Here is a 25417-nt window from a genome sequence, read left to right as displayed (position 1 = left end):
CTTTCTCCTTCCTTCCTTCCTTCCTTCCTTCCTTCCTTCCTTTCTCTCCGTGACTCTGCTTTTCAAATAAACAAATAAATCCTTAATATATATGCGATTATTAATTTTGGGATATAAAACAGTTGCCCTGTACAACTACCCTATATCTTAAACTTTTGACTTTTGTGAGAAATTATTCAGTCGGGACTGGCACTGTGGCGCAGCAGGTTAAAGCCCAGCCTTCATTGACAAAATCCCATATGGGCACTAGTTCAAGTCCTGGCTGCTCCACTTCTGATCCAGCTCCCTGCTAATACACCTGGCAAAGCAGTAGAGGATGGCCCAAGTACTTGGGCCCCTGGCAACCCAGAAGAAGCTCCATGCTCCTGGCTTTGGATCAGCCTAGCTCCTACCATTGTGGCAATTTGGGGAGTGAACTAATGGATGGAAGAACTTTCTCTCTGTCTCTACCTCTCTCTTTGAAATTCTTTAGAATAAAGTAAATCTTCAAAAAAAATGCAGTCACTGAAGTTGCAAGCATAATAACAATAATATAATCTGACCAATATTTTAAAAGCCCAGTACAGACTACTTAAGAGAGGATAGAAGGATGAGCAAAGAGACAAGTGGGAAAGTAACAAAACTAACAACAGCAGATCAGTCAAGATAACTGTGACTAGGAGAAAGGAATGTTAATGGAGACAGAAAATAGTTTAGGATATAGAATTGTCTTTAGTTATTAGCTGCATGTCCACAGAGAGGAAAATGTGTAAGACAGTAAAAATAAAAAATGAAAGTATGTGACTATGGCACAGCCAGAATTTTCTTGTCATATAATAGATCCTTAACTAGTCTACTTCCCCCAAAATAACATACATTCCTCAGTACGACATGAAAAACAAAGCCTAGAATTTACACTTCCATGAACTAATAAATATCCTGTCTTCTGGCGCACAGCACTGACCACTGAGCTTGGCATACTTCTGTGAGGTATTAGATGGCCAACGGGTAGCTGAATAGTCGATCCTATATCCTTGTCCTGATGTGTACCATCTGCACTGTTCATATGCTGGTGTGAACACAAACCTTAGGGTCAAAAGACAATCTAAAAACAAGTCTGGGTGGTCATTTTCCTAGATAATACTCTGTGGTCAGACCTCCTTCAAGTATGACTCCATGAATCGTGCTTTAAACAAGATGAATGGTGGTGCCATTATTTCAGAAAGAGAACCCTATAAGAAGAAATCTGGGAGTAAATCTACAAATTCAGTTTGCAATGTTTTCAATTGGAGGCTCCAGATGTAGGTCAAACATATAGGTCTAGAGCTCAAAGAGAATTCTTGACTGGGGATACAAAGGATCTTGAAAAAGCTCATGGAAAATGAATATTATTTTAAAAATGCATGATTTCAAAAATGTTCCCACAAAAAATCAACTTCTATTGTAATTCTCTTTTTCTACAAATTTTCTGTAGTACTCTCATATAAATGTGGCATTAGTCAACTTTAGAGAAGTAAAGCTACGAGAATACATTGTCAGTGTTTCGGATCCAAGCCTGAACTCTGAAAATCTCTAAAAACAGAACCCAGGAACTGAGGAAGGAGATTGAAAAAAACAAGAAAGACAGAAGTGAAAAATATTAAAAAAAAAAAAAAAAGAATTGACCAGCAGTATTGAGTATTGAGTGCTCCCAAAAGGTCATATAAATAAGAGTTGGGAATTATTCACTAAATCTGGTAAAACTGCAGGAGCAGTTTTATTAGAGTTAAGTGAAGATGCCACATAGGAAGGAATGAGGTGTGATTCAGAGTTGAAGAAAAGTTGACAGAAAATACAGAGGATTTGTTAAGAGGTCAAACATCAACAAGAAGAGAGGCAGACACTCTTTCAATGCTGAAAAGGGATGGGGGACTATGGGCAGGTGGTTTACATTTGATAAACATTGAATCATGCTGAAAACAGTAAGAACTCAGAAGAAAGGGCTAAAGATCATGGATCTTCCTTATAAAGGTGGCAGGAGTGAGCTTTTCAACACAGGGTGACTGATTTCAACTAGAAAACAACCTCTTCATTTTAACAGAAGGACAGAAGGATAGAGCAGATGTCAATTTGCTTATTCAGATGCAAAAGTGTTGAGGAGCTCCCAATGGTGGTGGCTCCTCTTTATAGCAAGTAATTCTCAGTCAAGATTTCCAATACATATGTGAGGATTCTTAAAGAGAAAAAATAATCTCTCAGACTACACTGATTTACCACAGAGAATGACTTTCTCACTAAACCACCATAGTTTTCCCATTGCCAAACCTCAGGATGCTATTCACAGATGATCACATGAGTGACACATCCAGAGATGTGCAGAACACTATCTGCAAACACACAAGAGATAGTCCGTGACTTCTGCTCTTCAGGTAGACAAGGGGAAAGTGAGCCTTTGAAACGTCAGAACTTGACTCAGGTCCTACTCCTCTCACTCATTTTGGGTGGGTTGTTTACCTTTTCTGTTGTTCTTATATGTATAGTAGATAGATAGATAGATAGACAGACAGATAGAATGGAGAGGAAAAGGCTCTTCAGGAAGTGTGTGCAAAGACACAGTTAAGTAATGGCTTGTCATGGTTCAGGGAATGTCAGTGTGCCTGTGGCAATGTCCTAAGCACCATGTACTGAGACTGAATGTAAAGCATCAAATATCCCATTACCACTGAGCTCCTTCTGTTAGTATTCATTTAATTTATTTAAGATTTTATTTATTTATTTATTTATTTATTTGACAGGTAGAGTTACAGACAGTGAAAGTGAGAGCCAGAGAGAAATGTCTTCCATCTGCTGGTTCACTCCCCAAATGGTCGTAATGGCCAGAACTGGGCTGAACCGAAGCAGAGCCAGGAGCCTCCTTGGGGTCTCCTATTGTGGGTTCAGGGGCCCAAGCACTTGGGCCATCTTCTGCTGCTTTCCCAGGCCATAGCAGAGAGCTGGATCAGAGGAGGAGTAGCCAGGACTAGAACCAGCACCCATATGGGTAATGGCGCCATCAGCAGAGGATGAACCTACCTGTGCTACAGCGCCAGCCCCAGTATTAGAACGATATAATTTAACCAAAATATATGCAGGTTTCTTTCTAATAAAATAACATTTAAACATATATATCTCCTTTGTTCCATGAGATACACTTTTAGGGTAGTATTAGTGAATATTCCTAATACTTTTAGGGTGCAAGGCAAGAGAACAAATGGAGACTCATAAACAAGTGCTAATTAATATTTAAATTTATACATTTGGAGCAGGACTTTGGCCTGGCAGGGAAAGATGCCCACATGCCCTAACAGAGTGCCTAGGTTTGATGTCCAGCTCTGGCTTATGATTCCAGTCTCATACCAATGCACACCTTGGGAGGCAGTGGTGACGGCTCAAGTAGTTGGAGATAGCTCCCTGAAACTCATATGGAAGACCCAGATGGAGCTCCTGGCTCCTGGCTTCAGCCTGGGCCAGCCCTCGCTGCTGTAGTCATCTGGTGAGTGAGTCAGCAGATCAAAGTGTGATCTCGCTCACTCTTTTCCTCCCAATCCTCACAAATAAAATTGTTTTTTAAATTTTAATTATAAATTAAAGTAACTCCCTGTCAAATATATGTTTAGTTTTGCTAGTCCAAAGTTATTATCTTCCTAATTCACTCAGATTTCTTGAAGTCCTTGGAGTCTTTCATCAAACAGGGCATCACTACAAGAACTCACCCCTCAGCTCAATTTCACACTGCTCTTCCCTCATAGACTACAGCCAACCAACACTGCTAAGGGACTCACTTGGATTGATGTGGACATAGAAGTTCCCACAGCAAAGTACCACATCAGGATATTTTGGATCCACATTTAACATTATACAGGAGTTGAAAACTTCCAAACACCTAATGACACTGTGGCTGTCCTAACACATTACTTACATATATGTGATGATGCTGGTGTGAAACAAACCTACTATGCTATCAGTCATATAAAGTATAGCACATACAATTACATATAGTATATAATACCTGATAGTGCTGATAATGGCAATAAGCACTTATTTTCTTTTATGTATTTACTACTTCTACTTACAAAACAAGAATTTGACTGTAAATAAGGATGCCATGGTATGCTGGCAGAAGTCTCACACATCTCACATTTACCATGTCTCTTGATTGCACCAAAGGCCATGCTGAGTGATTGACCTATATCATTTCTGTGACCGCACTCTCTCTTGTTCACACAGTGGTAATAGTGCCTAGAGATGCATTTATGGAAACTTGCCCCATCATTAAGCAACTCATGACTTTATGTACCTTCTGAAAACACAGGCCTAATGGTACAACCCTGGCAATGCAGTTTGACCTTGGGAGTACAGATGAAGAGAGGTCCACACAGCTCTCGGGAGAGGGTTCAGTGGCATCTGTACAAGGACATTTGTCCAGATACTCAGAATTTGGCACAGAATGGGGAAATACAGGCTCTAGGTGAACACTCCCCCTTTTCCCCATGTACTCCTTACACATGGAGAAGGACATGCCTAGAAGAAGCCAAGTAGAGAGTCCAAGACAAAGATCTCTTATCTTAGAAATTGAAAAGGCTTAATGTGTCTACACTGAATTGTTCTATTGTTCATATTTGTTCATAATTGCTCATATTGTTCTATGAGTCTCAGAAAGGCTAAGCAACAGTTACCTAGCCCAGTTTCTAGAACATAGTAAGCTTTCAATATACAGTGAATAAATGAAGAATTAATAACACACACCCAGTTAGTGGCATTGTCTAGACATGAACACAGTCTTCTTTTTCCCCTCTCAAGAGCTAAATCCAGTTTCAGGCTGACTTAATTATGTACTGCTTAAGTGGGTCTTTCATGGTTTTGAATATTCTTGAATGCTCATTCAAGACACATTATAAGTTAGTAAGTATGTATGTACATTTGCACACACATATTCATGTGTACTATATGCTAGCTATAGTGTATTATGTGAACACATGTTACAAAAATCACTGTTCTAAGTTCCATTTCATTATTTGATCATCCCTATGACAATTTCATCTGTCATGAGTTCTGACTGATGCATGACTCAGGGATGCAATGCTTAGAAACCTCATCCTCCAAAACAGCATTTAAATCCCATCAAAAATTACTTTACTCATTTTCATAAATTTATAGTAGATTTAAAGTTCAATCACCAAAGTGGCACCCAGAAGAACAAAAATGAAGATAAATGTTCAATGAAAGATCTGATAAAATCATCATTATAGTGAATTATGTAGGTTCAGTTTTTTTCTACTTTCCTTCTATATACAAGGCAATGCATGTACAGAAAGACAGAAATGTCGAAAGAACACAAATTGAAAGAGATCCATTAAGTCTGTGCAGAAATAATCCTAGTTCTGGCCTACCTAATGAAGAGGCAACTGGAAGAGACAATCTCCTATTATATAAAGAACACTGAATTCAGTGTCAAAAGTTAAGAGGGCAAAAAAGGAACTAAATTTATCAAGCATTTAACAATATCCTGGCATAGGGCTACTGCTTTTCTCTACTCTAATGTAAAATGTGTCAAACCTCCTATATAAGGTTGCCATTAACCTGTCTGCTGCTTCCTTGTCACTAACATGCATATTTCTGAGAATAACAATACAAATAATGATAATATAATATGAAAAGAAGAATTGCTGGTAGAGATATGTACTGTGCTCAGGAAAATGGAAATGGAAATATCCATGTCATTCCAGTCTCATACATGGTATCATTGCATTTCAAATCCTAGGAATGTAATCAGGTCCCATTATTATCAGTGAATCATAACACATTCTGGCATACCTGCACTTGGGAATACCCTGCAGAGGAACTGGTTAATATTTTATGATACCTCAGGAAGAACTTGAATGACACCTCATAGTGGGCCCTTTTGTGACTTCACAGAATAGATGTGACAAGTGTAGACCAGTAAAGAGCTAAGTAGCTCAGAATGTTAAGGCTCAAATGAACTAAAAGCATATCTATCCTACTAGTTAGTGGAGTAGACATCCAAATATCTTTTCCTTTTAGGTTCAGGAAAAGAAAATGACTAATTCATTAGCTAGTTCAGAAAGCCACATCTGCTTAAATAATATTTGATAAATTTTAAAAAGTATTATTTTCTGTATTACTTTTTGTTCAATAAATCAGGATAGCTATTTTTGATAAATAGAATAACAAAACAGAAACACCATGACTTAATGTTTGGTTATAGCTACTCTTAATTAGTATGCTCACTTATGTAACTGAAAATACAGAAAACAATTTTTTATGAAAATAAGCAAAGACTAAGACAATTCAACTTCTAAAAGAATCTTAACTACCAAAAAGAGGAATCTCCATATTGTAGGGAATGAGAATTCATAATGCATTTTAATTAAAATGTGTAAAGTTAAAGAGATTGACATATACCTAATTCCATTTTCCCACTATGTTTTCAAAGTACCCCCATAATAGATGTGTAGGGTTTTTTTCCTTTATTTTTTGATCTAGGGAAATATAATGATGTGGCACATATTTTTCCAGATGTTGTGGTGGTTACCATCAGAAATAAAATATGGATCATACACAAAATTCAGTCTGTCAAGATATATATTTATATATAATTTCAATACAGTGACCAATTTAATAAGAGTTGAAATAAAGACTATTGAAGATAACAGGAAATGTAAAATCAATATTTTTAAAATCATCATAAATTATATTGTAAATATATTTCAAGCATCTATAACCAATTTATATTTGACAAAGGAGCTAAAATCAATCCCTGGAGCAAAGACAGTCTCTTGAACAAATGATGATGAGTAAACTTGATTTCCACATGCAGAAGTATGAAACAAGACCTCTACCTTACTCCTTATACAAAAATCCATTCAAAATGGATTAAAGACTTAAATCTATGACCCAACACTATTCAGCTGGGGCCAGTGCTTTGGCACAGCAGGTTAACGCCCTGGCCTGAAGCTCCAGCATCCCATATGGGCGCTAGTTCGAGACCCAGCTGCTCCACTTCCCATCCAGCTCTCTGCTATGGCCTGGGATAGCAGCAGCAGATGGTCCAAGTCCTTGGGCCCATGCATCCGTGTGAGAGACATGGAAGAAGCTCCTGGTTTCTGGCTTTGGATTGGTGCAGTTCTGGCCATTGCGGCCATTTGGGGAGTGAACCATCGGATGGAAGACCTCTCTCTTTCTCTGCCTCTCTTCTCTCTCTGTGTAACTCTGACTTTCAAGTAAAATAATAATAAATAAATCTTTAAAAAAACTATTCAACTGTTAAAGGATTAATAACCAGAATATATAAAGAGAACAAGAAACTAAACAACAACAAAATACAACCCAGTGAAGAAATGGGCAAAGGACTTAAACAGACATTTTTCAAAAGAGGAAATCCAAATGGCCAATAGACACATGAAAACGTGCTCAGGATCACTAACTGTCAGGCAAATGCAGATCAAAACCACAATGAAGTTTCACTTCACCCCACTTAGAATGGCTTTCATGCAGAAATCAACAAACAACAAATGCTGAAGAGAATGTGGGGGAAAATCCACTGTTGGTGGGAATGTAAACTGATAAAGCCACTATGGAAGACAGTATGGAGATAACTCAGAAATCTCAATATAGACCTATCATATGACCCAGCCATCCCACTCCTGGGAATTTACCCGGGGAAATGAAATCAGCATAAGAAAGAGTTATCTGTACCCCTACATTTATTGCAGCTAAATTCACATAGCTAAGATGTGGAATCAACACAAATGTCCACCAACTAAAGACTGGATAAAGAAATTATGGGATATGTACACTATGTAATATACACAGCGATTAAAAAAAATGAAATCCAGTCACTAACAACAAAATGAATGTATCTGGAAAACATTATACTTAGTGAAATAAGCCAATCTCAAAGGGACAAATACCACATGTTTTCCCTGACCTGTGATAACCAACAGAGCATCTAAAAGTCAATCTGTAGAAGGGTAATGGATACTTTGAGAAGCAATGACTTGAACAGCCCTTGTCTTGACTGTTGAAGAACAGTTTTGAATTTTTTTCATATACTATTTGTTGAACACTTTAATTAACATAAAAATACATGTATAAAGTTAACTGAAAATAGATCTTACTGAAAAATAAGAGTGGGAATAAGAGAGGGAGGAGGAAGAGGGGTTGGGAGTATGGGTGGGAGGGTGGGCATGGTGGGAAAAATCACCATGTTCCTAAAGTTGTAATTATAAAGTGTAGGAAGTCAGTATCTGTAAAACTGCATAGTTCTGCACACATTCCTACAGACTTACTTCTATACAGTTTAAAAACTTGCCATAGGATACCAAATCCCCTTAAACTTGGTGGTAAAAAGAGCATCTTAAGAGTTAAAGTGATCATATGGATAGGATTTAGGGTCTGGTAATAATAATAGTTAGAATTAAAAAGGAGTGAATGTTCCAATATAAAAAGCAGACTGATAGAATGACAATCACTTTAAATAGCATTCTGACCTCAGAATCAGCCCTTAAGACATTCTGGTCTGGTTGAAAAGCCCAGGAGAGTTCAGGCATAGAAAGCCAAAACACTGAGGCAAAAAATGTCCTACATGAAGGATTTTGGTGGGTGAGACCCCAGTAGAAAGAAGTGGTCATCAAAGAAGGAGGTACTTTTCACTGAAGGGAGGAGAGATATAATATAAATACTGAGAGTTTGTGGATTCAGAAAGCTTCCATAGTCTAGGCAGCTCATGTCAAGAGCCTTGGGTGATCACTGACATCATACATAAGTGTTAATTGCTAAATTAACAACAGGATCCACTGTGCACTAACTTCCCATGCATACCCTCTGTCCTCAAACAGTTGTATTATAACTATGTCTAAGTGCTCCCAAAAGATGTATCGTTCTTGGGTGCTTCATTAAAGTTAATTAAGTTTATAACAAAAAAGAAAAAAAAAGAAAAAGAAAAGAAGTGAACTTCAAGATTCAATGACTTTGAGCAGCCCTTGTCTTGACTGTTGAAGAACAGCTTTTTGTTTTGTTTCGTTTTGTTTTTTGTTTGTTTTTAACTAAATTGTTAAACTCTTTACTTCTGGATATAAAGTTAATTGTAAATGTATCTTAGTGGAGAAATGTGACTGGGAATGGAGGAGGGTGGAGGAGGAGGGGTGGGAGAGTGGGCGGGTAGGCGATTATGGTGAATAGAAACTTGTTCCTAAAGTTGTACTTGTGAAATGCATGAAGTCAGTATTCCTTAAATAAAAGGTTTCATTGGCAGAAAAGTAAATAAATAAATAAAATATATATTTCATATATTTGAAAGCTACTTGCTATATGATACCATACTGAAGAATACTATAAATAAATATTAAATTGAAAAATATATTTAAAAGATATTAATTTTAATGAAACTTATGGAAAAATAAAATGAACAAAAGCTTTAACTGTATCTTAAGAAATATAAAGCAGTGTCAAATTTTTATCATTTTCTCCTGATATCAAGGACTGTGATAACAAATAATTGGGGGGAAAAGTAAAAAAAAAAGGAAACAAAGTAATGAAGAAAAAAAGAATTGTCTCTTAATGAAATAGAATTAAATGACTAACAAATGTGAAAAAAATAACAATTTTCTCCTGAAATCTAGGGAAATCTCAATTGCGCATTTCCTCATGGGGAAGTCTGGGAACTGCTCAAACATATTTTAATGCTATCCTTTCACATCTTTATTTCCATCCTAGATTTTCTGTTAAAGAGTATTTGTTTATTGAAAGGCAGAAGAACAGAGAAGAAGGGTGAGGAAGGGCAGAGAAAGAGAGGATCTCTACATCTGAGGGCTCACTCCTCAAATGGCCTTAACAGCCAAAAACGGGCCAAACCAAAGCCAGGTGTTAGGAGCACCTGGGTGGCAGAGGCCCATGTATTTCAGCCATCATCTGATTCCTTCCCAAGTACATTGGCAGGAAGCTGGATCAGAAATGGAGCAGCAAAGACTCTAATCAGCACCCTGATATGGGATACAGGTATTGCAGGTGGCAGTTTAATCTGCTGCATTACAATGCTGACCCCATCCTAGATTTTTTAAAAGGAAACTAGGCAGTCCTAGTTTTCAGTGTTTAATTGATTTAGTAAAGGAAAGAAATGCAAAAAGCAGAAATTTAGATCAATTCTACTTTATTCCAATCTTCCTTAACAAGCAATTAGAAATTTTTATTTGAACAAAAGGTTAATAATCAGGCATTCTCTTATAACATATTAAGTATACAACTTGCTTTCCAAAACACATAATTTTTATAAGAGGTTATAAACGAGATGTCAGAAACAAGCCACAATTAGACTAGATGATGATTCAAGAAAGAAGTGGTAAAACAAATATTACACATCTGATTAAGATCATCATTTGTAATATATCAGCAGTTAAAAGAACTTCCTCTAGTTAAATATCATGCTCTAAAGTTCTCATTTCAAATTTAAAATACTTACTCTAAACTGAGAGAGATCCTGTGGTAACCCAAGTTTATAAAGAAAGAGCTCTGTTTGGGCTGGGTCATAATCACAGTTCATGGAACATGTTCCTTCCTCATAACACATCCAAAATGGCTGCCTGTTGGCCGGCGCCGCGGCTCACTAGGCTAATCCTCCGCCTGCGGCACTAGCACCCCAGGCTTTAGTCCCGGTCGGGGCGCCGGATTCTGTCCCAGTTGCCCCTCTTCCAGGCCAGCTCTCTGCTGTGGCCCAGGAGTGCAGTGGAGGATGGCCCAAGTTCTTGGGCCCTGCACCAACACAGGAGACCAGGAGAAGCACCTGGCTCCTGACTTCAGATTAGCGCGGTGCGCTGGCCGCAGCACACTGCCCACGACGGCCATTGGAGGGTGAACCAACGGCAAAGGAAGACCTTTCTCTCTGTCTCTCTCTCTCACTGTCCACTCTGCCTGTCCAAAAAAAAAAAGGGGGGGGGGGGGGCTGCCTGTACTGCAGACTACAGAGAAAATACCAAAATGAAGGCATAAGGAAAAGCCTTTTTGTGTTGGGCATTTCTGAGTTTTAAAACTGCTGAGACACACAGCCATACAGTTCCCATCTCTATTCATTTATTTGTTCATGTGCTTGCCACCCACATTTACCACCTATTGAAATTCTTCTCATCTTCAGAGTGCGGGGGCTGTGAATAAGTGTACTGAGAGAGACAGAGTATAAAGAGATTGGCTGGGACAAGATCTTAGGGGATCACAGTCATTTTAAGGCCATTTAAAGATTCTTTTGTAAGCAGTTGGGGACCTTTGCAAGTGTTTTTTTTTTTAATAGGAAAGTAGCATGATAGTATGTTTTTAAAAATTCTGTGTTAAGAATGACCAGAGATTCAAGAAAAGGGAGATCAGACACCAAATAGGGGATTTTACAACATTTCAAGCTATAAGAAGTCCCTAAATTATGGCAGGGGTGTTAAAAAAAAAAAAAAAGGATAATATGAAACAAAAGTTTTCAACTACAGGATGTCAATGACTTTGCCTTTATCATCTTACTATCTCTTACAGTTCCCAGAAAGTCCTCAGTCAGTAAATGGTGAATAAACAACAAAACAAAATAATAGAGATAAAATTGATGTGGGGTGTGACTGTATATAAGGCTAAAGAGATGAACTAAATCTAAAGGAGTTCCCAACTAGCCAGACAAGAAGTTTGGTGTCAGAAAACAACAAAGTGTCTGTAACTAAGTATCACTAGAGTACTATTCACTCAGACAGGGAACTCAGGATACAAAGTAGATTGGGATCTGGAAGAAAATAGGGTGATATAAAAAATGAGGGAAGTTACATTTGAGTTACCAGTGCAACAACTGCATGGGTCATCTAGCATGGAGTTGGAAATTTAGATGAGGAGCTCAGATGTCAATCTCTGGGTCAGAAATATAGAGCAGGGGCAGACACTTGATTGAGCAATTAAGAAACCCACACCTTGTATCAGAATGACTGGGTTTGAGTACTGGTTCTGCTCCTGATTCCAGCTTCCAACTGATGAGTGTCCCTGGAGGCAGCAAATGATGGCTCAAGTACTTGAATCACTGCCACTCAAGTGGAAGACCTGGATTGAGTTTCCAGCTCCCTTCTCCAGCCTAGCCCAGCCCTAGTTACAGTAGATACTGGAGGAGTAAACCCACAGATGAGAGTCAGTCTCTCTCTCTCTCTCTCCCTCTCTCTCTCCTCTCTTCCTCTCACTCCATTCTTCTTTCCCCTTCCTCCTTCCCTGCCTCTCAAAGAAATACAAAATAATTAAAAGAAATACAGAAAACGTAAGCAAAATCAATACAGATGGCTTTATCCAAGGAGAATGCTTAGCAGGAGAAAAATATATAAAACTGGGAACACTTTTAATATTTTGCAGCAAACATTAATGTTCACAAAGATAGCCAGTTCTCACAGACCTGGCTGTCAACAAGTCTACAATCTAGCAGAACAAATACTGTAAGAAATAAATAACTTGAAAAAAGAAGCCCAACTGCTATGATAAAAGCATCCACCAAGTAAGTGGGTACACAAACAAGAAGGTAGGGGATTTCACCTGGGACGTGGGCCTGAGTGATGAACAGGAACTTGCAGGAGCACAAGGAGGACAAAGAGAATTACTGTTTGGGCAGTAGCAAAATGCGATCCCTTCATTACCTGAGCTCACTGACTGTCACAGTGAAATTGTGAACAGCAATGTGTGCAGAACTCTAAACACAGCAAGACTGTCAAGCATAGAGCTTACATGCTGTGAAATCTACCTGTGAACATGCCTGAATCAATTCAGATGAGGTCTAGACCAACTGGAGTCCTAATTTAGAATGCAGGCAAGAACCTCTTATGAAAATCCTAAGAGTCTGGCTAACATTAAAAATAATAAAACCCCTACTGTGAAATTATAAAGTTCTTTTCTAAGAGCACATTAGAAACAGCATTTGCAAGGACAGTTAACCAAGTATTACAGTGCAAAAGGATAAAGTGATCTCCTGAAGACCTCTCACAAATTCAGATCTAGACTGAGGGCAATATTCTCTAGGTTTATCACACCAAACTTGAATTATTATGTTTGATTCCAAAAAGCACCTTCTACAATGATGCTAACAAATTGAGTTTGTATACAGGTAGGTAATGAGGATGGTCAAGGTACCTCCTATATACACTGTTGTTTTAGGTATTATAAAACCATCCTCAAACAAATGCTTTCCAAATTTAGCTTAAGTAAATATTATGTCTTGATTTTCAAGCCAGAAAATTGAGGCTCTGAAAACTTAGAAGACTTGATCGTGTTTCTTTTGGCTTCTAAGTTTGTTAACTTTTCTGTATCACCTCCACAGCAGGGCTTGGAGAAACACTGCATAAGAAAGAACTGGGAAACTAGTAAACGCAGAGACTGAAGGTGTTAAGACACACAATAAGGAGGGAGAATGAGGGGATGTAGAGTACCATAGTTTGAACATGTCTATAGCATAGCTACTCAATGGTAGTCACTAGACTGGCAGCGTTGGTGTCACCTGGGAGAAAAATCCCAGGATTATTTCAGACTTGCTGAATCAGAATCATTACTTTAACAAGATCCCTGGGTGATTCACATGCACATTAAAGTTTGACAAGCACTGATCTAAAGACCTATTATATAGAAAGAGGGTTAGTGGGTTTTTTTAATTTATTTTTGTTTCTGGTTTGGGGTTTTTTTTTTTTTTTTTTTTCCCTGAAGACATGAATTAATAAGGCTAGGGTAGGCATTAGACCTAGGGGTTAAATATCTGTTAGGGCTGACCACATCTCATATCAGAGTGCCTGGGTTTGATGCCTGCCTCCAGTTCCTTATTCCAGCTTCTTGCCATAGCAGACCCTGGATGGTGGCAGGTGATGACTCCAGTGGTTGGGTTTCTGCCATACATGTGGGAGACCTGAACTGAGTTCTTGGTTCTGGCTTTGGCTCAGCCAAGTCCTGCTCGTTAGAGATGTTCGGTGGATGAGCACAGATAACAGATATAGCTCTCTCTTTCTCTACTCTCTCTATATATTTATGTCTATCTATCTCTCTGCCTCTTAAAAAAATAAGAATCCAGCAGACATATTTTAGATTAACATTGGAAAAATAAACCATGTAATAATCAGAGTTGACAACATGTTACAGTTAGTGATTGTAAACAGTAAAGTAAGGTCCACATATGAAATTATTTATTCTATGCCTCCACTAATCCACAATCTCCTTGAAAGAAAGAAAGACCTACACCTTTTTCTCTGTTGAGTCACACTCTGGTACTAGATATAATCTAGGTAGATGGTGTATGTTTGTTAAACAGTTGAAAATGTAAGTGAATGAACAGTGGTGATGTGATCAGAAAGTTCAAATATCAATTAAGTTACATGACCTTTAAAATGCCCTATAACATGGAGACCCTTTGATTGCCATATTAATGGAATATAATTTTGCTTTTTTTATTTTTAATAAAGTGGAGAGAGCCCTTGTGCTCTTTGCCCAGTTTTTTTTTGTTTGTTTCTTTTTGTTTGTTTGTTTGTTTTGAAAGGCAGAGTTACAGACAGTGAGAGAGAGAGAGACAAAGAGAAAGCTCTTCCTTCCGTTGGTTCACTCCCCAAATGGCCGCCATGGCTGGCACTGGGCTGATCCAAAGCCAGGAGATTCTTCCTGGTCTCCTATGCGGGGGCAGGACTCAAGCACTTGGGCCATCCTCCACTGCCCTCCTGGGCCACAGCAGAGAGCTGGACTGGAAGAGGAGCAAATGGGACTAGAACCCAGTGCCCATATGGGATGCTGGCGCCGAAAGTGGAGGATTAACCAAGTGAGCCACGGCGCTGGCCCCCAAATTTTGCTTTTAATTCTGCCAATGTGAGGGATAGAGCTGAATCAGAAAATGTCATCAGAGAAACTCAAACTCCCCAAAAGACGAGAGTGTACAAGAAGATGACTATACTCATATGTGCTCACGGAGCACTGTTGAGTGCTTCCTACTCTCCCTCTCCACCAGGAATACTAATTTGTATTTACTTGGTTCTGCTAGGCTTCTAGCACAGATAAGATTATTAAATGAACAAATACATTTTATGTGACATCTATGAGTCAAGCCATATGCTAGGCTCTGTCTCTTGGAACAAAACAGATGAACAGCCATGTTCCACATAAGGACCCAACTCAAGAAATTATTTTATTAAAAACATGTTCCAATCAGTACTTAAGCCGCCCAGTGATTTAACAGAATCCTACGTTTATTCTCAGCTCATAGCCACATAGGAAGAAATAATGGATAAGAGCCATCCTATTGTTTCTCTAAATATTTCTCATATTTGGCAAACACTATGAAACTACAATATGAGGTAGCCTCTGCTGATTGCTATGACATTCTCTTCAGAAACAAAAAAGAGCTCTTCTCATGGAATGGTTAAAACTGACTTTGGGTCAGACTTAAATTCAGAGAGAAGGCCAAGCTAATTTTTTGGTTAAATAACATGGTCAATGGTTCAAAAAATAAACTTGAATTTCCTATGTCTATTATAATCATACTGTACAGATAATCAAATGCAAAAAATAAAAAGAAGAAGAAAAGGTCAAATAACAATAACACCTATGGGAACACATAATATGAGTAATATATATAAATGAAACTCTTAATTACACTCTTCCATTCTAAGTCTTCTAATAATATCACTAATGAGCACAATTAAACTTTAGCATTAATAATATTAAATGTAATGATGGGAGAATGCCACATCTGATGTCCAATTAAATATTGATTTCTTCCTTTTCTAATTGAATTCCTAGTTAAAAAAATATATCTAAAACATGTATCCCAGCATTTGAAAAACCCAGCAACACAAAAATTAAGGCATTTCTTCTCTCTATTCTACCATTCCAACTCCTGTGATATCCTATACTTTACCAAATTTCCACTGCTTGATTCACAACTGTCCTGAATATAATGGGTCCACATTAGCTTATTCAGAAATGAGTCTCCAATTTTCACTCAATATCACAAAGTCCTTTTCCTGTTTGTTTTTCATGTGTACAATCTACTCTTTGAGACTATGCTAGAATATAAATAAACATATTTTCCCATTAGATCAAATACTGGTTCAATTGTTTCATTAAATCTCTTCAGTGCTAAGGTTCAAAGTTAGATGACAGATGTATCTTCAAAGCCTGATAGAATACTAGAAACAAAAATAAAAATACAAAGACAATTTAGAAATACAGTCAATTTGTTAAGTTTGTCAAATTCTGTTCTGGAATCTAAAAATAAATAAATAATATAGAAGAGAGCAGTTAAACAAAAATACATTTGCTGATTTCTACTATGCCATTTAACATGCATGTCAAATCTTCCAGAACTCCATATCAAACACATAATTAAGCTATTTTCTTTTTTAAAGATTTATTTATTTACTTGAAAGACAGAGTTATAGAGAGAAAAGGAGAAACAGAGAGAGATCTTCCATCTACTGGTTTACTCCTCAGATGGCCACAATGACCAAAGCTGGGCCAGGCCAAAGCCAGGAGCCAGGTACTTTATCTGGGTCTTCCTCATGGGTTGCAGGGGCCAGGGACTTGGGCTATCTTCTGATCTTTCTCAGGTGCATAAGCAGGGAGCTGGTTTGGAAGTGGAACAGCCAGGACTTGAACCTGTGCCCATATGGGATGCCGGTACTGCATGTGGAGGCTTAACCTGCTGCACCACAGCATCAATCTCTAAACTATTTTCTTTTATATGATATTATATCTTAGAATCCTTCCAGCTAATCTATATGAGTATTAACACCACAAATATATAGCAAGAATGATCAAACTCAAAGAGACTTCAGAAACCACATGATTGTATCCCTTTATTCTGAAAATGAGGATGCTAAGCTAAAGTGAAAGGACTCCCTCAAGGTCATAAGGACTCTAACTCTTGGTCCAGTGTCATTTCTATGACACTGTCTTGCCTTAGACTGAATCAAAGCCTTTTATCCATAGCTTCTTAAAAAAAAAAAAGAAAAAGAAAAACCCACTGGATTTCAAACCAAGCCAAAGAATAAACACAGAAGTCTGTGGCATACACAGAAGACTTACTTAATGCAGCTATCAATAGATTTAAGAGTAAGAGAAAAGAAGAAAAGCCAATGAAGTAATAAAGAGTTGACAGAAAGAAGCTTTTTCATTAGACCCAATCAATACTGTATTCCCCCATCACTTAGAGCTTCACCAAGGAAAGCAAAACCTGAGTGAACATGTTCCCTCACGGGTGCTGCACACTAAAATGACTTTGTTGGTCTCAACTGTAAAGTAAGGACCACGCATGACTACATTTTAAATCAATGGTATAGGTTATTTCTTATTAACTCAAGATTAAGAAACCAAATCCAGTCAAAACAGAGAAGGGTCCTTTTCCAAACTGACTACATGATTCACTTCCCCTAGGTTTCTGGAGTAAAGACATAAATTAGTATAAAGATGCTCCCTGTATTAGCACAGCCATAGAGACTGCCCTCTTCACTCTGCTCAGAAAGCGGAAAGGTCTAATGCTACTTGGAAAAGTACACACTGAGTGAAACAGGGATGCAATTAGGAACTGTGCTGTAGACAAACCAAAGACACAGGGTTCTAAACATTAATATAATAGTTGTATATCAGATGAAAATCAACCAATGATATTTTTGTGTTTTAACACCAAATGAAGAGAAATTAATTAAACCTAAAATTCTAATTTCTTCTCTTGCTAGCATTTTCACATTTGTACAGAAATTCTCATAGATTTCCAATGTCGTGCACATGTTCATCACCAATGGCACTAATTTCATTTTGCTGAGTTCACTGGGACCACTTACTATAAAAAAAAAAAAAAAGCATGGAAGTGGCATTGCTCTTGTCCTCCAGGAACTCACACTCCAGTGGCAGAAACAGGTACTTAGACAGTAATTACAAGCCAAGACAGACTAAATTGCAAATAATAAAGGCACAAAGCCTGAGACAGGCAGTGATTCATTCTACCTGGCAGTATCTGAGAAGACTTTGGCAAAAAAGGATGGAACTTGAGCTGGACTTCAAATAAAGGCCAGGATTGTAGCAGGGTGGATAAAATGAGGGCTTGTGTCTGGATAAGTGAAGGTTAGGTGTGAAAATTAATGATATATCTCATGGAGAATAAAAGAAACAACCTATAAACTGAAGGAACCTAAATAGATGCAATAAATGTTCAGTGAGTGTCAAGAAGGTTAGGGTAGGCTATAGCAGTGGGAGGCAGGGGGCGCCTGGACAAAGAACCCTGATTGCACAGCCTAGTAGTACTGATTGTATAGTAATAAAGACATTTGCTTTGAGCTAGGCCTTGAACTGCATAAGCATACTAAAGGACAGATTATAGCTATTTGTTGAATTAAAAATTATTAGCTTCCTGAAATATTAACATTAAAAGAGAAACTGACCCCCAAAAAAAGCATAGCAAAACTACAACTTGGGACACAGATAATGAAAATCTGGTCAGAGTTAGCAAATCTCACACTACCGTTGCCCTGCAAGAAAAAACAGGGTTGTTTTCATTATTTCTATATCCCATTACTAAACACATAACACAAAATACTCAACAGTGGTCTGGCGATATAATTTGACAATAGTTATTACCCAGTATGGGTCTCAGTCCCCTCTTCCATGTGTTGGGTGGGTTGTTTATCACAAACTCTCACACTTTCCCATTTAAACCCATCATCCAGTTGTATATCTTACTACATAGACCTCCCAGGGCCGATGTTACAAGATATACATCCTCATGTGCAGAATAAATAATTTTCTGAGACAAAGGTCCTAACCAAAGTGCCAATCCCAAGAAGAATCTTTAATCAGAATTTCAGACATTTGCCTGATTTCAAATAATGAACCCTGAGCATGAAGTTTGCTGCTCCCCAACCCTCTCGGATATGAGTACAAAGGTAATCAGCTTCAGACTGAATATGGCTTTTAGCATGAAAAAGACAAACATCAGGACAGCAGTGTTAGCTGAAAATAATATGAGTCAGGATCAAAGAATCTCCATCTTTACTGGCCTGCAAAATTCCCTGAAGAGACAGGCTCCCAACCAAGATGGTGGCCCTCTTTTGCAGAATCAGATGAAAGGCACTTCAATCCAACAAGCTGTATGATAATCCAGAAAACACAGCTCAAGTACGCTTCAAAGAAGGGAATCTTATGGAAATGCTAGGCAAAGCACAGGTCAAAGCAAGCCTTCTTCTTGTCCCTGATTTTCTCACACCTACCTGTAAGAGGAGAGAAGGAGGCTACAGACTGGTTGCAAATCAGAGCTGTGGAATGTGGAGGTGGCCCAGCCCCCATGCTGCTAACTCCTTTCTTGAGCAAAAGCTTCACAGAAATATGGCCCAGGCTATCATGAAAAGACAAGGGTGGCAAGAGGGCAACTGGGAACCCTTTCTAGTTTTCTGAAGGGGAAGTAAAACCCCAGTGTCTCAGAGGGCTATCCCATGAGAAGAGTACAGAGGATGTTGGACTGTACTTAATGTGACTTCCTTTCCCAGAATTCTGAGCTTCTAGATTATTACCTTTCCATAATCCTGATTGTGAAGATCCACCACAGTCCTCCTTTGAAGCAATAAAGTGTGATAGAAACAGCTTTAACTGGTTCCACAGTGAGAAACCTGGGTTCTTTAGCATTTGAGATCCTCTATTTTTTTGCATTTTTTAATTACTTAGATCTGGGTGAACACTTTCTGTTCCAACCTCTTTGGGTGATTTTCGGTGCCTTTCCTTTCTTAAACACAGTATCATATACTGAATAGATGTAATGTGTACAGCTCAGCTAGAGCTATTTGTTTGAACACAGAATCAGACACCTTGGCTAAGCTAAGCAATATGAATATGGATCCCTAATGTGGTGCTTATTTAAAGTCTGCCTCTGGTTCTTAATTATTGAAGAACTACAATCTGATTTGAGGACACTGTGAAGGTGATCTGGCTTATATTTTGAATTTCCAAAATTTAGATTCAACACTTAAGTCAAGAATGCAATTAAAAAATGTCTTCTGGAAATTCTTACCTGTTATTTTCCCTTTTTAAAAACTTATTTATCACAGTTTTTTATAGATCTTTTTTATACTACATTTCAATCCTTCTTTTGACCTTAGCTGTTAAAAAATCTAAAATTCTGCAGCTCACTGGATTTAATTCCCAATCCTTGAAGGAACAAAACAAACCTAAACTGAGGTCAAAAGAAATACAGATATTGTAGACAAAGGTGTTTACTACTGCATTACAGGTTATTAAACTAGGGTAAGCACATTGGAACATCAAAAACATAGAATTTTCATCCTTCCTGTCTAAGTAAGAAGCAGGGAGTACATTTGCTTCCTGGTTTCAGCCATGAGTACTTATCCTGGGGGAAAGGGAACGGTAGTTAATGGGCTTTCAAGGTAAAAATGTCCTGACATTTCCTTAAATAAAGCTCCCCTGTTTTTCAAGGAAGAAAACTGAGGTTCATTTCCAGCACTGGCAGAGCTGAAAGAAAATAGATCAGGAAAAGCAAACCTGAGTTCAAATTCAGAATCTAATTCTAACCAGACATAAGAAATTGGGAAGTAATAGGAGAGCAGACCCTCAGTAGCCTTTTATTGGAAGTCAAGACCCCAACTTCAGAATCCCTCTCCCTCTGATGCTTGTTCAGTCAACTGGTGTGTCATTCGCTCATTGATTAACCACAGCTGAAGCAGCACAGTGGCACTGACACCATGCTAGCAATGGAGAAGCCGGTGCTGAGCAGAGCCGAAGTCCTGAACTGAGGTCTCACATCCTCCTCAGGAGAATGCATAACACAGCTCAGTTTGGGGATGCTATTATATACCCGAATGAGTCAACAAAAAGCAAAAGGAAGATATGCTACTGAGTGGATGATCACGGCCCTCCCCCTCAAATTCATATGTTGAAATCCTTCAAGGTGATGATAATAGAAGATGAGGTCTGTAGGGGATAATTGGGTCCTGAGGGTTCTGCTGATCAGCGCCTTTATGAACAAGACTCAGAGTCCCTGTGTCCCTTCTGCTATGTGAGAAAGCAGCAAGACCACCATCTACGAACCAGGAAGTGGGCTCTTACCAGACACCAATTCTTTTAGTACCTTGATATTGAATTTGCCAGCCTGTAGAACTGTGAGAAATGCATTTCTATTGTGTATTAAGTACCCAATCTATAGCAACATGTTACAGCAGCCTGAATGGGCTAACATAAAAGGGATCATCATTATCATTAAAATTAGAGGTAAATGTTTGCAATGGCAGTTAAGAAGCCCATGTCTGATATCAAACTTGCTGGGTTTCAATCCTGGCTCTGCTTTTGAGTTCAGATTCCTGATTCTCAGATTCTTGAGTTACAGATTCCCTGTAAGGCAGCTGGTAACTGGTCAAGAAATTGCTTCACGCTACCCACCTGTGAGACCTGAAGCATATTCCTGGCTCCTGGCTTCAACCTGGCCCATCCCTAGCAGCTGTAGGCATTTGGGGAGTGAACCAGAAGATGAGAGGTCTCTGTCTGTCACTTTTTCTTTCTCTCTATCTCTGCCTTTTAAATAAATAAATGAAGAAAAAGTATTTTAAAGATAAGTTTAAGCCGGCGCCGTGGCTCAATAGGCTAATCCTCCACCTTGCGGCGCCGGCACACCGGGTTCTAGTCCCGGTTGGGGCGCCGGATTCTGTCCCGGTTGCCCCTCTTCCAGGCCAGCTCTCTGCTATGGCCAGGGAGTGCAGTGGAGGATGGCCCAGGTGCTTGGGCCCTGCACCCCATGGGAGACCAGGAAAAGCACCTGGCTCCTGGCTCCTGCCAGGATCAGCGCGGTGCGCCGGCTGCAGCGGCGGCCATTGGAGAGTGAACCAACGGCAAAAGGAAGACCTTTCTCTCTCTGTCTCTCTCTCTCACTGTCCACTCTGCCTGTCAAAAAAAAAAAAAAAAAAAAAAAAAAAAAGATAAGTTTAGTATACAAAATCTGTAGGCAGCCATCATAATTGTCTCCTACAGACATTAATAAATACATTTTTGGTTTAAGGACCACAAGGTATGAAATGAAGGGATTGGAATTCATTAGTGGTTGTGAATCATAGCTGTGTATTACATTCACCTAGGGGGTTACAAAATAAAACTGCCGGCGCCGCGGTTCACTAGGCTAATCCTCCGCCTTGCGGCGCCAGCAACACGGGGTTCTAGTCCCAGTCGGGGCGCCGGATTCTGTCCCGGTTGCCCCTCTTCCAGTCCAGCTCTCTGTTGTGGCCCGGGAGTGCAGTGGAGGATGGCCCAAGTACTTGGGCTCTGCACCCCACGGAGACCAGGAGAAGCACCTGGCTCCTGCTATCGGATCAGTGCGGTGCGCCGGCCACAGCGCGCTGGCCGCGGCGGCCATTGGAAGGTGAACCAACGGCAAAGGAAGACCTTTCTCTCTGTCTCTCTCTCTCACTGTCCACTCTGCCTGTCAAAATAAAAAAAATAAAAATAAAAATAAAAAATAAAATAAAATAAAACCAATGAATGATTCCTGGGACCACTGAATCAGACATTCTGAGTATGTTATTAGTACGTTTTTAAAACTCCCAGTTGATATCACTGTATAGGTAGAGAGGACAGCACCACTGGCCTGTAAAAATATCAAGCTTTAATATTTTGTGGTTTGACGTACAGATCCCATTTGTCCCATGTTCGGCCTTTGACCTTAGGACTCTCTCTATTGGCCACTGATACATGATTAAGAAAAGACTGCATATAATCAAACTCCAACTAAGAGGCATTAACGATTAGCAGCAGAAAAATTGGGGATATGTAAATACTGCAAAGTAATCAAATGACTACCAAGAGGCAGACACATAAGAACTTTAAAAACATCTTTTTGAAGTCACTTGCCTATGTAAAGACCAATAAATTTGAACAAAAGTTACCTATGAAATCTATATAGGCATCACTGTTCCACAATTTTTAAAACATGTATATTTAGGTCAACACTAGTTCAAACGTCTTTGACAGCTTGTTAAATGCCAAATATTTTGTTTCAACTTCAAAATAATGAAAAAAAAATGTAATGTTTTCTACCTCTCTTATTACTCATGTTTGTGTCTGCCTACTATGTATAAGAGTCCTTCAAAAAGTTCATGGAAAATGAAATTAAAAGGTAAGCTGTTATTTTGGTGTAAAAAATTTTTGAAATTCATTCATGTGAGGGGGTTTCGAAAAGGTAATGGAAAATGTATATTATGAAAAAATGATGCATATATTTAAAAAATTATTTCAACAAAATAAAGGCATTTAACTTCATTTTTAATGAACTTTTCAAAGTACTCATGTATTTGTTTATAGGCTTGCCCTTGTAAGATAGTAGCTGGTTTGGTTTTGTTTTTTTTTTTTTTTTTTTTTTTTTGGTAGTAGCTCTTGACTGATGGAATAGGATGAGTATCCTCAAGCACTGCCTTGAGAGTTAAGAATAAATTAGACAGCCCTATAAATGGATACTAAGGATATTCATTTTAACTATGTAAAACTAGTAAACAATAAATAAATAATGCTTCATTTTTTACCTTAGTACTCCATAATTTGGCAATTATAACATTTGACCCATTTCAAGTCTGTCCCTCTGCCAGCACTCCTGTGTATCAGCAAAGGTACAGTTCACTCTTGAATTACTCAGCCAGTAATCACCCAAGCACCTTCCTCTCTGGACTCATCATTTACCGTTTATCAGGTTCCCCACCTACTTTTTTCATATCCATGGTAACCTCATCATTTCATTTCAATCTATAGTTTAGACCAATGGTTCTCAAACCTTGTATTATCAGGGCATTTTTCACACGCCTAAAAATTATTGAGTACCGCAAACAGGTTTTTTTTTTTTTTATGTGGCTTAAATCTCTCAACATTTACTGTATTTAGAAATTAACAACAGGGCCGGCGCCGTAGCTCACTAGGCTAATGGAAGGAAGACCTTTCTCTCTGTCTCTCTCTCACTGTCTATAACTCTGTCTCTCTCTCTCTCTCTCACTGTCTAACTCCGCCTGGCAAAAAATAAAAATAAAAAAAAAATTAACAACAAAAATTGTCAGCTATTTATTAAGAAAAACAGCAATAAGCCTAATAATGCTAACATAGTGTGCTTTAATATAACTACATTTTCCAAAACAAATCAAAAATTATCATAAAGACTAGTTAATAAAAACATTTGCAAACCTCCTAATGTCTACTCAATAGAATTCAGCTGGAATCTCAAATCTGCTTCTGTGTTCAATCTGGCCTCACATACAAAGATGGTTATAAAGGGAGGACACTTTTCATATCTTTTCAGATGACTGGATAGAGAACTAGTCTCTGGAAAACTCCACTGGACACTCATAATGGAATTAGTGAAAAAGGCAAAAAAGTAGTATTATGATGAAACATTTTTATGAAATAGTTTCAACCACGTGGGCCAACTGAAAGATCATAAAGGAGCTCCCAGAGCCTCTGCACCACGCTTTGAGAACCACTGGCCCAGACTTAACACCCTAGTCTCCTTCTTGTTCCTTTGCTTCCACTCTAGCTCCCTTGCAATCCATTCTCTTCCTGAAAGCCAGAGGGCTCATTTAAACATGCAAGTCACATCATGTCACCCCTATTGAGGACCCTTCTTTGGATCCTAGATTAAAATACAAAATCCCTCCCGAGGTTTTCAGGCCCTGCACAATTCAGCGCTTGCCAGGTTTTCCAGCACCACCTGAATCCCTCTCCCCTGGTTCTCATTGCTTTAGCTCTAGTTTAGCATCCACAAAGGCACTGAGTTCCATCCATCACATGGCAACCTTCACAGGAGCTGTTCTGTTCTGTCTGGAATGTTCTTCTGTCTTTCCTTGACAGTCTCACCCTTTAAAGGTCAGCTTACATGATTCCCACTCAGAAAGGCCTTTCCTAATCAAATAATAGAGATAACATTTTCATTTTACTAATCACCAAGCTGAGGCTCAAAGATATTAAGAAACTTGCTTGGGGCTAGCATGGTGGCATGTGGGGTAAGCCGCCACTTGCATCCCCAGCAACTCATATCAGAGGACCCATTCAAGTCCAGCTGCTCTGCTTCTGGTCCAGCTCCCTGGTAAGAGAAAGCAGAAGATGATCTAAGCTCTTGGGCCCCTGGCACACATGTGAGGAACATAGATGGAACTCGGGATTCCTGGCAACATCCTGGCCCAGCCCAGAACTACTGGGGCCATTTGGAGAGTGAAGCAATGGCTGGAAGATCTGTGTGTGTGTGTGTGTGTGTGTGTGTGTGTGTGTGTGTCTCCCTCTCTCTGTCACTCTGCCTTTCAAATAAACAAATAAATCTTTTAAAAACAGCAAAAAAAAAAAAAAAGAAAAAAGAAAAGCAACTTGCTCAATATTCTTGTAAATAATATATCCAGAATTCTAATTAAGTTCCTACTCA

At 38.7% G+C, this 25417-nt stretch overlaps 1 protein-coding gene across 5 annotated transcripts in view; it reads right to left on the bottom strand.

Moving 5' to 3' along the window:
- Positions 1-25417, bottom strand: part of FGF12 (fibroblast growth factor 12) — a 596324-nt gene that overhangs the window by 258713 nt on the left and 312194 nt on the right. Inside the window, exon 1 of one of the 5 annotated variants that reach the window (XM_089330848.1) lies at positions 10475-10585. The exons of the other annotated variants lie outside the window; for them this stretch is intronic. The gene's annotated coding sequence lies outside the window, so the exon portion shown is untranslated. Of the gene's footprint in view, positions 1-10474; positions 10586-25417 lie in introns of those variants that run through there. 5 annotated transcript variants of the gene reach the window in all.

This window comes from Oryctolagus cuniculus, chromosome 4 (assembly GCF_051225735.1).
Source record: "Oryctolagus cuniculus isolate XC-2025 breed Fujian yellow rabbit chromosome 4, ASM5122573v1, whole genome shotgun sequence".
Taxonomy (NCBI): Eukaryota; Metazoa; Chordata; class Mammalia; order Lagomorpha; family Leporidae; genus Oryctolagus; species Oryctolagus cuniculus.
Note: the sequence above shows the minus strand (reverse complement) of the source record. Positions and strands in the feature narration are given on the sequence as shown.